The following is a 13,934-nucleotide window of genomic DNA, read 5'->3' on the forward strand; positions in this document are numbered from 1 at the left end:
GTGGAAGTTTCAAATTTCAATATTTTATTTAGAATACAACATAGATGACATATCAAACGTTTAAACTGAGAAAATGCATAACTTTAAGCGAAAAATAAGTTGATTCTAAATTTCATGGCATCAACACATGTCGAATAAGTTGGGACAAGGCCATTTTTAATAATAATAATAATAATAACATATTTTATTTATAACGCACTTTTCATTCCAAGGAATCTCAAAGTGCTACACAGGAGAGTAATGATAATAAAACAATCAGCACAAAATGCCTTTCTGAATAAAAAAGTCTTCAGTTCAGCTTTGAAAGTGTCCGGTTCTGTACTGCTCTCAGGTCACTCGGGAGCTGGTTCCAGAGCCGTGGGTGCAGCTGAACAAAAAGCTCGGTCACCATAGTACAAAGCCTTGTGTGGGGACCTGAAGGAGCAATTGTCCTGTTGATCTGAGGGTGGGGGGGGAGGGTTTCAAGGGATGAGTTCTGTAGATATGATGGTGCATGTGCAGTGATACATTTTTGTGTGAGCGAGGATTTTGTAGTCGATCCGGAATGAAACAGGGAGCCAGTGCAATGGTATAGAATGGGAGTTTGTGATCATATTTTCGGACTCTCATTAGGACTCTGCAGCGCATTCTGATGTATTGAAGCTTCTGGTATTTCTGCCAGACATCGCAGCGAAGAGTCCGTTACAGTAGTCCAACCTGTGGAATAAAGGCATGAACAAGTTTCTCTGCATCTGGAAGTTAGAAGGGGGCGGAGTTTGGTGATGTTTCGAAGATGGTGGAAGGAGGTTTTACAAATGTGTTAATGTGATCATTGAAGGTCAGCTGGGGTCAAACCGACCCCTAGGTTTATGACTGAGGAGGAGGAATGATGAGCTGATTGTCGAAGATGAACTGAGAAATGGAGAGGAGCGAATCTGATGAGGGTGCCAACAAGTATGCCTCAGTTTTACTAGGGTTCAGCTGGAGGAAGTTGTTTTCATCCATGCCTTTATCTCCTCAAGACACGTGATGAGTCGTGACAGGGCTATGGAGGGCTTGAGGCAGTCTTGATATAAAGTTGCAAGTCATCAGCATAACAATGGAAGGATAGTCCATTTTACCACTGTGTGGCATCCCCTCTTCTTTTAATAACAGTCTGCAAACGTCTGGGGACTGAGGAGACAAGTTGCTCAAGTTTAGGAATAGGAATGTTGTCCCATTCTTGTCTGATACAGGCTTCTAGCTGCTCAACTGTCTTAGGACTTCTTTGTTGCATCTTCCTCTTTATGATGCGCCAAATGTTTTCTATGGGTGAAAGATCTGGACCGCAGGCTGGCCATTTCAGCCTGCGGTCCAGATCTTCTTCTACGCAGCCATGATGTTGTAATTGATGCAGTATGTGGTTTGGCATTGTCTTGTTGGAAAATGCAAGGTCTTCCCTGAAAGAGACGACGTCTGGATGGGAGCATATGTTGTTCTAGAACTTATATACCTTTCAGCGTTGATGGTGCCTTTCCAGATGTGCAATCTGCCCATGCCACACGCACTCATGCAACCCCATACCATCAGAGATGCAGGCTTCTGAACTGAGCGCTGATAACAACTTGGGTTGTCCTTGTCCTCTTTAGTCCGGATGACATGGCGTCCCAGTTTTCCAAAATGAACTTCAAATTTTGATTCGTCTGACCACAGAACAGTTTTCCACTTAGCTACAGTCCACTTTAAATGAGCCTTGGCCCAGAGAAAACGCCTGCGCTTCTGGTTCCCGTTTAGATATGCCTTCTTTTTTGACCTATAGAGTTTTAGCCGGCAACGGCGAATGCACTGGATTGTGTTCACTGACAATGTTTTCTGGAAGTATTCTTGAGCCCATGTTGTGATTTCCATTACAGTAGCATTCCTGTGTGTGATGCAATGCCGTCTAAGGGCCCGAAGATCACGGGCATTCAGTATGGTTTTCCGGCCTTGACCCTTACGCACAGAGATTGTTCCAGATTCTCTGAATCTTTGGATGATAGTATGCACTGTAGATGATGATAACTTCAAACTCTTGGCAATTTTTCTCTGAGAAACTCCTTTTTGATATTGCTCCACTATTTTTTGTCTTAGCATTGGGGGAATTGGTGATCCTCTGCCCATCTTGACTTCTGAGAGACACTGCCACTCTGAGAGGCTCTTTTTATACCCAATCATGTTGCCAATTGACCCAATAAGTTGCAAATTGGTCCTCCAGCTGTTCCTTATTTGTACATTTAACTTTTCTGGCCTCTTATTGCTACCTGTCCCAACTTTTTTGGAATTTGTAGCTCTCATGAAATCAAAAAGGAGCCAATATTTGCATTGAATTGCATTGCAATTCAATATGTCTCACTTTCAACATTTGATATGTCATTTATATTCTATTGTGAATAAAATATATGTTTATGAGATTTCTAAATTATTCCATTCCTTTTTTACTCACAATTTGTACAGTGTCCCAACTTTTTTGGAATCGGGTTTGTAATACATCAATGTCAAAGGAAAATATTCCCTCAATAGTTTTTATTGTATCTGATTCTCAATGAGCTGTTGCAGAAACCAGCCTTGAGCAATAAAGCAAAAGCTGTCAGTAGTTCAGTAAACATTACAACATTATGAAATATTAAGACTGTCTATCTTGAAATATTAGGACTTTCTATCTTGAAACATACCCCTCTGAGGTGTAGTGGAGTATGAACTATAGTAGCAGGGGTGAGTCTAGGATCAGACCTTGGGGGGGGGGACAGCTCTAGGTCCAGTGTCCCCGTTTTAAGTTTTACAAAAAATAAAAACATGACGTGTTTTGGAGGTATATACGCCTCTCAGCTGAAAATGTTCCCGGATTTTGTCTGAGAAATCTGGTCCCCTTATGTCACCCAGGAGTCACAGCAAGCGGTCTTCTAGAGTGCCTTGATTGTCTGGCTGTTTGGAATGAGGCCCCCAGAGCTTCTCATTACTAAGAAAGAGAAAGGCTAGTTTCTTGTTAGAGATTTTACTTTGCCAATAATGCTCAAAGTTTTTATACTGCTTTATGTTACAGACTTAATTGTGTTTTCATTTGTGAACTTTGTCATTGTACATGTGTCAACTCACACAGACTTTGAATGTAGTTGGCTTAACAGCAGGGTTCCTAATTTGCTTATTGTGTGAGTGTCTATGCCCTCTTGATTGAATTGATTGAATCTACTCACCTCTGTATTGTATGTGTGTATGTCCTTTTGAACTCAAATGTCATCCTGTTGTCTTGTGTAGTGTGCGGTTATAGGTCGCACACGTTTCTGCATACATTGTGCAAACTTGCTTCACTCATACTATAAAAAGGCTGCACTGAAGGAGAATGTTAGAGTTGGTGTGGAGATTGTCAAGGGTGACAGCTCTCCTTGCAGCAAGTAAAAACTTGCCGTGTTTCTTGTCTTCTGTTGATTACTGGAAAGAGTCTTGGTTACGAACTTGTGGGTAACTGCCAAAGCACCCAACATTTCTGCATCCCTGTCCTCATTTCAAGGTACAATTCACGACAGCAGCGAACAATTGTCTCCATTACAAATCAATCTGGCAATAATTATCCATTCATCAGATCCAACGGACTTAGACTTCTCTTTATTAATCCTTTTGGGATGACTCCCGCAAGGAAATTGAAAATTCCAGCAGCAGTTTTCAGCAAAATACAGTATAGAGAGAAAGAAGACAGTTTAAAGATAACAATAATAATAATAATGACAATAAAACCTTTGGCTGTAAAAAAATACATTTACCATAAATTATTAGTTAAGAGCAGTTCAAGTGTCCAGGTATTTATGTGAGTCCAGGTATGTGCAGTATGTGTGTGTCTTGTCCTCTTTACCATATTTACCCTATTTCCTCCTCCCCCCGAGTGAGGAGTTGTAGAGTTTGATGGCATGAGGGAGGTGGCTGGTGGTGTCCTACTTGGATATGCTGCCCCCCCCCCCCAGCACACCACAGTATAGAAGAGGACGCCGGTGACCACAGACTGGTAAAACGTCCACAGCAGTTTGCTGCAGATGTTGAAAGACCGCAATTTCCTCAGGAAGTCCAACCTGGACTGTGTCTTCCTGTACAGGTGGCTGGTGTGTGTTGTCCAGTCCAGTTTATTGTTGTATGATTGTACTGCCTCCAATAACCATTTAGTCTATGAAACATAAAAACTGGTGAGAATTCACATTCACACACGTAGTTTTCAGTTTGTACACAGAACAACCTCACACCCCATCTGACATCCTCAATACATAAGAATATTAAAAATAAAGAGATCTTGTTTGGACCATTTGCTGCCTGCTGATCATGTGAGCATGCTACAGTGGTTTTGGAGATCCTCCTGTGTGTCCTGGGCACGGGCAAGACACAGCAGCCTGTCCATGTGAGTACGGGTAAGACTCTGGACTTTATTTGTCCACTCGGCGCACACTGGCTGACCACAAGAGTGAGGGGAAAAATTGATACAGTATAGTACCGCAATATTTTCTGGGGCAATATTTTACTGATAAACAAATGCCAAGTATCAATCTATTATTGTACGTGTATTATATGTTGGTCAGTTTGTCTGCTTGGAAATCCCAATTTGCATCAATAAACACTGAAGTGAGATGAGCAAACAGAGAAATGTATCTTTTTTGAAAAAAGCAGATGTTGACTAAGTTTCCTTTTGGGGACATCATTTGAAAGTTGGAAAAAAAAGTAATACATTGCAATATGTCACAGAATATTGCAATAATATTGTATCGTGATGGTATCGTATTGTGAGGCCTTTGATTTCCACCCCTACTGTTTGAAGAGTTGCAGAGTTACACCTCCAGCTCCACACCGGGCCAGGCTCTGGTTTTAGTTTTGTGCTGTAGTTTAATGCATTTTTCAATACAAAGGTTAAGGAAGTGTTGATAAATGAGGGAAGGAGGCAGACAGACAGTGAATCCTCACACTGGTGGCGGTTTTGCATCAGTTCGGAAGAATCAGAAGAACAACCAGCGTTCCTTTCAATTCCAGGGAACACCGCCTCAGGTGTGGCCCATCGAGGAAGTCAAACCAGCAGTCTCACTTCCCAGCACCACCCAATTGAATTCAGTTTTATTTATATAGCGCCAAATCACAGCAACAGTTATCTCATTACGCTTTTAACAAAAGAGCAGGTCCAGACAATACTCTGTGATGTTATTTACAGAAACCCAACCAAGAGCAAGCACTAGGCCACAGAGTCAAGGAAAAACTTCCTTTTTAAGAGGCAGAAACCTCGAGCTGAACCATAGCTCAGGGTGGGCGGTCATCTGCCTCGACCGGTTGGGGGTGAGAGAAAGAGACAGACAGAGAAAGAAAGAAAGACAGACAGAGACAGAGAAGAGACAGACAGAGAGAGAGATAGAGAGAGAGAGAGAGACATGGAGAATTGTAGCAGAGGGTGTCGGTGTTGGACACTCCTTAATCTATAACACACAGCAACTCCATCAGCGTATGCCCCTGAACTATATACAGTGGCTAAAGTTAAAAAAAATATCCAAAACCTCTTCCACATGACAATAATACCAATTATATTTTAATTACCAATCCACACAGTTTTATTGGCATTCATCATCTTCAGCGGTGCTAAGCGCCGGACAGAGCCACGGTGGAACGTGTTTTAAAATTCTTTTATTAGGATAACCCCTTGAGATGTACCATCTTGTTTTGGAGGGTGTCCTGGACAAGATACCAAACAAACTAACAAAAAATATATATATGTTAAAAAAAACACAAAAAAACACACACACAGCCTACAATTGCAACAAAATAAGTAATAGATCATAACAAGATCATTCAGAAACAGATCATAACATGATTATTCAGAATATAGCCAAAGTTTACTGTAAAATGTCAGTGAGATTAAGTGGTTCAGTAAAGAGAGAAAAGTGAGGAATAGAAGAGAAGAGTGAGGAATGAGAGAAAATTAGAAGGCTGTCTGCATGTACAGTGAGAATGAAAGTGAGTTGCCAAGGCATGTTCAAACAGTCTGAAAGATGAAAGGAAGTGAATATGTACCTGTAAGTTCCAGTCTTCCAGTCAGAAGGCGCTTTAAACATAAAAGCTTTTGATATGGACTTAGAAACATTAGTGAATAAAAGAGCTGTACAGTTTGTCATAAATGATGTAGGGAGGAAAAAGCAACCAAAAATTGTTTTAAATAAAAAGAATAGTTGAAATGAACACAGTTAAAGACAACTTGTTTTTTATGATGTTATGTTTACGATCAAAAGTAGTGCAACAGAAGATTCTGATTGGACAGATAGTCTAGCCAGCTGTCTGGATTCACCCTGCAGAGATCTGAGAAGCATTAACCACAGTCTTCAGAAATCCACCAGAGTTTAGAACGCCAACACACAGAAAGAGGAAGGTGACGGACATCCGACCAAAAAGGACATCAAGCGGAATTTCTGGTGGCCCTGGAGGAATCCCGGAAGTGGAACGTCGTGGATGTAGACTATCTCACCCGGAACACAAACAGTTCCTTCCCCTCTGCATTCAGCCTCACTAACAAGGCACCGGACCCCCACCGGTCCCCATCCCATCCATCCATATCATCAGACTCGGCCTTCATTACTTTAATCAAATTTTTGGAATGTTCCAAACTCCAACATAAAACTTTGTTTAAATACTTTAAGCTATTATTAAATAGATTTTCAACTTTCAGCATAATCCCCAGTGACAGACAGTCAGATAGTGTCGTGGGCGGGACATTAAGTCAGACTCAGTGGTGAGCGAAACCCAAAGTAGAGGGACCGAGCCAAAGTAGAATTTTTTTATTCATTAACTTCATCGCTTATCAGGCAAATAAAACGCTGATCCAGATACTGTAATCTGCCGGTAAAATGTAAATGTGCTGTATTTTATATAGCACTTTTCTAGTCTTAACAACTACTCAAAGCGCTTCAACATGGTACAGGAACCATTCACCACTCACACACATTCAAACACTGTGTCCGAGGCTGCCGGCTCAGATCAGATACACACTCACACACATTCACACTCCGATGGTGCAGCATCGGGGGCAACTGAGCCACAGATGCCCACTCCTTAATATAACCGGTCAATCCCTAATACACAACATCACATACAGTACATAACTCTTTTGTATATGTTCTCTGATGTGTTTTATAGGCGATCATATGGAAAAAAGCTAGTGAAATTATTTGTTTGTTTATAAAATGATGAAGTTGCTATCTGTTATAGATTATGTAATGCCCATCCACAGAGCAGGAAATTGTTCCTCTCTTGCCTATGTACCTGTACATTTGGTCTTTTGCACCCTTTGTGCAATAAATGAAAAGTGTGCATGAGCCATCAGAAGTCCAGGTCACAGCTTGTTAACTCATCAGGTTTCTGTTGTTCCATTAAGCATTCATCTTCAAACATTATTACAAACTAACCTCACATATTTGAATCAAATATCCCGGATGACGGAACAACCTCTTTTCTCATTACCAACATGAGCTCTTAATTAAAAAAGACGTGTGTTTACAGTACATGTGGGTGTGTGTGGGTAAGTGTCACACTGCATATGTTAGCAGACGAACAAATATGCTGGGCGTGGTGGTAATTGCAGGTGTGCTCGTCTGTGTGTGAGTCACGGTTCAGTGAAACGGCGTTGTGAGAGAGACAAAAAAACTGTTGTTTGTGATGTTTCGGTCCTGTTTGTGCCTTCGGCTATTTGGCACGAGCACGCTGTCAGGGATCAGACTGGATGAAACCTGCAGGGCGTCTGGGTGGCGCCGATAGTGAAAACACACCAACCTCGACCCACACTTCATGCTCGGCATGATTTCCTCTCTTGGTGACTTGTGGAGGGAAACAACAGGACATTTAACACAACTTCCTGCTCCTTATCTGTGGTTCAACATCAACCTCTGAGGCCATGAGCTTAGAACATGAACGCACAAAACAAAAAAACATAACCAACATCTGAGCATGTATTCACAAGTTAAGACATCTCCCCAAGACTTCTTCCTCTGATTTTCCATGTAGTCCTGCTTTATTCATAAATTGTTCATTGCTTTAATCATCCATCATCACATTTATTAATTAATTTGTATGTTAGTGGGGTTGGGAATCACCAGAGGCCCCACAATACCATTTTATCACAATACTTACTGTATGTTACTTTAGGATATACAGAATATTGCTTTATTCTGCAATATTTTACATTTTTTCCAATTTCTAATGATGTCCCCAACATCTGTTGTTCAGCTCATTTTAATTAGGCTGTATCAATTTTTTTCTCCAGCCCTGTGGGTATTAGTTGTGTGTTTAATAAACCTGTAATTTATGGAACTATAAAGAACTTAATTATGGGGTTCATGAACTGTTCAAGTTGAAGTAGTGAAATGGCCCTCCATTTTGTACTACTACGTCCGTGTGTTTTATGTATCATGTAATTCAAAATTATAATGTATACTGTTTATTGATCCCCAGTGGGGAAATTACACTCGGTTAGTGATCACTACACACAGGCCTGAAATACACACACATGCTCAGGACCTATTCACACACACATGGAGAGATGTCAGAGTGAGTGGGTTGCCAGCTGGACCAGTGACCTGAGCGGTTGGGGGGTGACGATGCCCTGACAGTACCCAGGAGGTGAAGCGGTGTCTCTCCGGCCACCAATCCACACTCCGCACTTTGGTCCACATGGGTACTTGAACCAGCAACCCTCCGGTTCCCACCCCAACTCCCTACAGACTGAGCTTCAGTGGAATTCCACTGAAGTCTTTATCTTGTTTGTGTTGCTTTATTTTGAAAGCCCCTGAATGTACTATATGATGATCAACCTGATAGTGAAAGAGAAACAAAAGAGAGAGAGAGAGAGAGAGAAAGAGAGAGAGAGAGAGAGAGAGAGAGAGAGGAAGAAAAGAATCAGAAATGTTTTCAGCTGGGTCAAATACTGTAACCAAGAAATGTTCAGCTTTGTCCAACCGCTTTCATGTAACATGTTTGGTGAGAAAAAGAAAGTCCTGGGTGATTCAAAGGGTGGAGTGAATCTAGTTGGTGTACTCAGAGCGAAAACCGGTTCTGCAGGGAACTTGAAACGTACACAGACACACACACACCCAGTCAGGGGTTGATGAAACATTGACCCAAATGCAAATACAGTCCAAAAAAAACACAAAGACAAGGAAGCAAGGAACAGACAGGCACACCCCACTCGACAAACCACAAAAAAACAGAACTGTGATGAGACCGCACAGAGTCTAAATACACAGGGTAGTGATGTTAAACAGGGGAAAGGTGTGTGTGTAACACATCAGGGCTGGGCAGACAATCACAGACGGTGGGAAAAAAACAAGATATTACAAGAGAGAAAAACAGACTACTACAAAAATTAAACAGGAAACACCACACAGACACTCATAAATGTGACACACACAAATGCACACACACACACATATTAGACTTGTTATAAACTTGTCCACTAATGTTGAGAGAAAACAGCCTGAGCATCATGCTAATGCTATGTGGTTTTTCTAATTTCATGTACCCACAAGATCCAGTTTTCATCCAATCTCACCACAATGGAAAAAGAACACATCTGAGTCATTGTAATTAACTCATCATCATACCTACAGCTCACGCCAGACCCATCAGTCGTCTTATTTGAACCTTTGTGGAGCCGCCAGGCGACGTAGCTGAGCGCAAAGACACTCGTGGTGGTCAGTGCACCCTGCGACTGAGCCGTGGTGGTGTAGGTGTGTTACACTCCCCCCATCCCCCCACCTGCTACAGCTGGGATCAAATTATGATTAAAAGGGAAGAATAAGTCCCCAAAGGAAGCAGCGCGCAGAGGCCCAGCGCCGTTGCCTCTGAGCTTTGTGCCAGAAATCTGGTTATGTTAGGGCACATATATATTTATATATATATATATACTGTATATATGTGTGTATAATTTAACATTGTCTAAACCTACAATCTCTGTCCACTTCCATTTAGGTTTTGTTTATCCCCTTGAGTAAGAGGGGCTCCGAGGGCTCCGAGATTGAGTACGTATCTCAATACAAGTATCTTGGTATCCTAAATGATGATTTTCTTTCTTTTAAACCTCACATTCAGCAGTTGGTGAAAAAACTGAAGCTGAAGCTGGGTTTTTATTTTAGAAACAAGTCATGTTTTTCCTTTGAGGCCAAAAAGAGACTTGTTGCTGCCACTTTTATGTCAGTGCTGGATTATGGCGATGTTATATACATGCATTCGTCAACTCAAAGCTTGAAACTTCTGGACACTGTTTACCACGGAGCTCTTAGGTTCATTACTAACTGTAGAGCCCTTACTCATCACTGTTCATTGTATGATCGGGTTGGTTGGCCTGCATTGTCCACCCGTAGACTTAATCATTGGTACACTCTAATTTATAAGGCTATGCTTGGTCTGCTTCCCCCATACCTTCAAACCTACATCATGAGCAGCACGGTGGCTACGTGGTTAGCACTTCTGCCTCACAGCAAGAAGGTTCTTGGTTCGAATCCAGGTCGTTCTTGGCCTTTCTGTGTGGAGTTTGTGTGTTCTCCCCGTGTTTGCGTGGGTTTTCTCCGGGTACTCCGGTTTCTTCCCACCATAAAAGACATGCATCCTAGGAAGGACTACAGTTGAAAACCAGCCAATTGGCTAACACTGGCGCATTTACAGAAATGTTCATTAATGTGCATTGTCCTAATCAAATAAATAAAATAATAAAAAGAAAGGTACAGGATATACTGTCTTCGTTCTGATGGCTCATTACTATTATCTGTCCCTCAAGTCCGGACTGAATTAGGAAAAGGGGCGTTTAAGTACCCCTATGCTTGGAATCAACTGCAAATTGTCCTGAATCTTCAGGAGATGGTTTCACTGGCTGCTTTTAAAGTACTTTTAAATGACATGGAGGCTGAACACACTGGCTGTAGATGTTATGATTGATTATTCTGACGATCCTTGTTGTTATTCACTATTGTTGAAATTTAGATATTTTATGACCTTGTTCCTCGCTATTTATTAACAGCATAAAGTGTTTTATGTTTTATGTTCATGATATATGTTATTTGTTATATGTCTGCAACCTTGTTGTTTGTGCTGCTGCTTATCTTGGCCAAGGACACTCTTGGAAAAGAGATTTTTAATCTCAATGAGTTTTTCTTTCTGGTTAAATAAAGGTAAAAAAAAAAAAGAAAAAAAAAAAGAAGAAGTGCTGATACACTCATCAGATAATGTGCTTAAATTAGGTTTTCCAGCAATTTCACACAATACCAAAACAGCAGTTAAACCACCAGAAAGAGAGGCAGAACATTATTCAGAAGGCACCTATACATAATATCTTTGGTTTAAACAGATGTACTTCTTGTCAATGATGCTTGTGTTTTCTACATCTATCTCACGGACGGTTGGAAACCCTTTATTCCTTTCCAGAAATCCTCCGCCTCCGCTTTCCTTGAAATAAGGTGCACACCTCACCCACGGAACATTTTGTATAAAAAAAATCCCCACACCCAGCAGCCAGATGTAGGCTTTTGAGCTGTTGTCGCATTTCGCACGGTCAATATTTTGTCACCGTTTCCATATTTATCGTTCTAACGTTCTTATATGTATTTTACGTCATTTGAGTCACTCCTGACAGACCATACACTTTTCTTACCTAATTTATTCATTACCGGAAACTATTTGACACTAATAACAGGCGGGCAAATTCAGGTCTGGCATAGCACTGTACAGGAGTCAGATGGACATAAAAAACGGATAGTCGTCAGAGTGATACTCCGCAAAGAAAACACAACATTGTGTACTGCTGAATATGGCAAAGCTGGCAACCGCTCAGTCTCTACACGGAGAGCGTCTGTTTTCTTTCAGAGAGTGGCCCCCGTTGGCGGATAAAAAAACCCGTTGGTACATGCCAACATGTGAGCAGCAACCGTGGAGTTGCCAAAACAACCTCTCTATGTTTCCTCATTGCCTTCCAACTCTTTTGGCTAAATTGATTTAATCAGGGCCCGAGCGCCTACAGCGGCGAAGGCCCTATTAAAACTGAAGGACTTATTATTATTCTTTATCCAGGCAAATTAATTGCCTTTTTGAGGGACTAATCATATTCAAAAACTCATTAAGTTTGGCGGCCGCATAGAGTCTGGTGAAAACGTACGTATGCTATAATTTCGGGAATAGACGCACAAAAATGGCTTGCTAGCGCCCCCTATAAAATTAAGAAACTTGAGCCTCTGCAGTACTTCATTTCATATATTTATTATACAGGAAAGTTAGAAAAAGTAACATTACATTACAAGTACGTTTAATGTAGACTCACAAAACTTGGTAAACTTATGTAGCATGGCAGGACAGACATAAAACTCCATTGTAGCCCCCCCCCCCCCAAACCCAACAGGAAGTCCGATATTAGTTTCAACAAGTAATACTGCCACTAAATGCTTAATAAGTTATTGATTAGTTGAATTCATTGATAATTGATAATTCATTGAATGCGTGACTGTTATCACAACCATTTAGACCTAGACTTCTCTTTGTTAATCCTTTTGGGATGACTCCAGTGAGGAAATTGAAAGTTCCAGCAGCAGTTTTAGCAATAAATAAAAAATAGATAAAAAGACAGTATAAAGACAAACAAATAACAATAATAATAATAATAATAATAATAATAATAATAATAATAACGATAAGAACATTCGTCAAATAAACAAAGAAAAGGCCATAAATTATTATTAAAGTGTCAGTGTTGAGTCCAGTGTTAAAGGGATAAAGTGACCAGGTGTGTGTGTATGTATGTGTACTCTATGTATGTATGAATGAATGAATGCATGTATGTATTTCAAACATTTGAGTGTCTCTCTGTTTTATAATTTCCACAGTCCTTTTTTTATTAGGAGTCACAGTTAGCAAAAGAAGAACCCAGGGTTGAATGAACAAAAAGTGAGCTTTATTAACTAAGTGCTGGATCCAAAAAGTGACCATGAGAAAATCCAGGAACTCCAACTAACTGGTGGGAAATGACACAAACACCCGGCCAAGGTTGAATTCAGACAATCTAACAGTGAACAAGAGAACACAGAGGGCCCTATTTTAACGATCTAAGCGTATGGCGCAGGTGCGTTAAGAGCGTGTACAAATCCAATTTTGCCAGTTTGACGGCGGGAAAAAGGGTCCGTGCGCCGGGTGCAAGGTTCAAAAGGGTTGTCCTTAGATTAGATACGATTAGATTCAACTTTATTGTCATAACACAGGTACAGGTTCAAGGCAACAAAACGCAGTTTAGGTCTAACCAGAAGTGCAATAGCAGTAACTGCAGGATATGTAATGGTTCCATAAGTGCAGTACATGGATAAGTACTGAATTAATATAGAAATGAATACTATTATGAGCAGAATTTTACAGATAGATTTGTTCTATGAATGTAATATATAGATAACTAGTATTGTGAACAAGACTTAGTGTCGTGGATGGTTAACCGATGCCTATGACATGATCTTCACATGGGGAAATGATGTTTTCAATTCAAATGGACAGCCAATGAATTAAATTAAATAGTTTGATACACATAATCATGTTCGTAGGGTACTATTGCTTCAAAAGAATGATGACTCACCAGCCTGCTCAAGATACTTCTCTGCTCAGAATGTGCGTGTTCAAGTAGGAAGCAGCCGTCTTCAACAGTATAATCTAATTGCCCGTGGATGCAACGTTAGCTATCATCTCCGTGCAATGTAGAAAAGCAGATGGGGAGAATTTGATTCTCGGCAGACCATAAACAGGCTTTGCACCGCTGGATATGTTCTTTTTTTCATCTCATTCCAATCATGCTCTCTCATCACCACTAGCTATGTTTCCATCCACATGTTTTCATCCAAATTAAGTGATAGCGTATCAAAAATGCCTTATGGAAAAAAGCTAAATTCAATGGAATTTCACGATTATCAACTCAA

The sequence above is a fragment of the Etheostoma spectabile genome, chromosome 9 (assembly GCF_008692095.1).
Source record: "Etheostoma spectabile isolate EspeVRDwgs_2016 chromosome 9, UIUC_Espe_1.0, whole genome shotgun sequence".
NCBI classification, from domain to species: domain Eukaryota; kingdom Metazoa; phylum Chordata; class Actinopteri; order Perciformes; family Percidae; genus Etheostoma; species Etheostoma spectabile.